Consider the following 1635-nt stretch of genomic DNA (forward strand, 5'->3'; position numbering starts at 1 on the left):
GGAGCCTCCGGGTTCAACTGTCCCCCTCTTACAATGCTGTGATTGCTAGTATCACTCAGCCCTCTGTGAACAGTAAACAGCCATCAGGTGCTAATGACCCATTGTTAGGCTGATGGTCCTTCTTGAGCATGTGATCAGCTGGTTCTGGTTGTCAGCAGCAAAACTGGTTGATCCACTCTGAGAAGGTGCTATTTAAGAGACTGAGCTGAATACAGCTCCTCAGACTGAGGAAGTCTCTCGGATGAGAGACAAAATGTTTCTACATTTTTTTGTTGTTTTGCTTTTTTTTTTTTTTTTTTGAATGTCCAGAGGACCAGATTTAACTTTTTTAGATAAACAGAAAGCCTTGTCTATGTTGAAAGGATTTCATGCCTTGACACTTGGGTCCCCTTCCTGCATGCAGAAAACGGACAGACTTTTATTCACATTCTAGAAGAAGTAATAATGTTTTTTCTGTAATGAAATAATTGTTTACTATGAATAACTAAATAAGTCGCTATGCGTGCTTCTCCTGCAGCTGACAAGAACCTGTGTAGCCCAAAAGTTTACAAACTTGTTTTCTGTTAATAAGGTTAACAAAGTGTTTGTATTGGTTTTAACCTCATTTAAAGTTGATAAGTGTCTTAAATGGTTTTATTTGATGACTTTTTCAACAGAACAGATTAAAATAATACTTTATTTAGTTGATAAAGTTCAGCCCTTCCATTCTGATTGGTTCAAATTAACCACCTCTTTCAAATCAGAGGTGTGGTCAGTTGTTTACAAGAGAGGAAGACCTCTCAGATGAATTTTTAGAGGATGAAGAGATGAATTTTAGAAGTTGAGAGAAGTAGTTGAACGAGAGAAGACAGGAGGATAAGTAATAAGCTTTTAAGATACAATCTATAAAAACTTCCAAGGAGAAAATTAGTTTCAACTTTAGCAAAGTTTGATAGAACCCTCTTCAGCGCTCCAGACACCTGCACTTGTCATCATCAGAGTTAACTACAGCTGTCCAGAACTCCAGGAGACGCTCCGGCTGGCCATTAGAGCCTGTGACCAAACTCTGCGCCTTGATGTCAGGGATGTGAAGGAATTTCCACCTTTACATCACAAAACCATCTGAGCAGAAAGAGTCCAACATCTGGTATCTTCAGGCGGCCATTCGAAGACGACTCCTGGTAGGAACAGCTGATCTATACTCTGAAGGTTGATTCTGGTGTCTGAGAATTTAGATTTGAACCAAATTAGTATTAACTCAGTTCAGTAAATATTTTTCCTTAAATTTCAGACCAAATTTTAACTATTGAACGATAAAACGTATTTCTTTTAGTTAAATTTGCATAATTAATCTGCCCTGCTGAAATTTCAAAATTGTTCTACATTGCATCTTGTTTTGGTTTGGTTAAGCACATAGAATCATTTCATTTAGCTGTTAATTACTGCTAACAAGCAATTTTTACGGTCACGTTAATTTCCATAAAACTCCGGTTGTGAACAAAGCCTTCATTCAAATGTCAGAAATAATTTCCAACAGTTGTTTTGATCATATTATTATTTTTTTTTTTTCAAGATGGCGCCAATGGAGTAAGAGGTGTTGACTGATGCTCCCGCCGATGTCTAGCTAACTTTGCCAACTTTACAAACTGAGTCCAA

This window comes from Nematolebias whitei, chromosome 21, assembly GCF_014905685.2.
Source record: "Nematolebias whitei isolate Nwh7 chromosome 21, NemWhi1, whole genome shotgun sequence".
Taxonomy (NCBI): domain Eukaryota; kingdom Metazoa; phylum Chordata; class Actinopteri; order Cyprinodontiformes; family Rivulidae; genus Nematolebias; species Nematolebias whitei.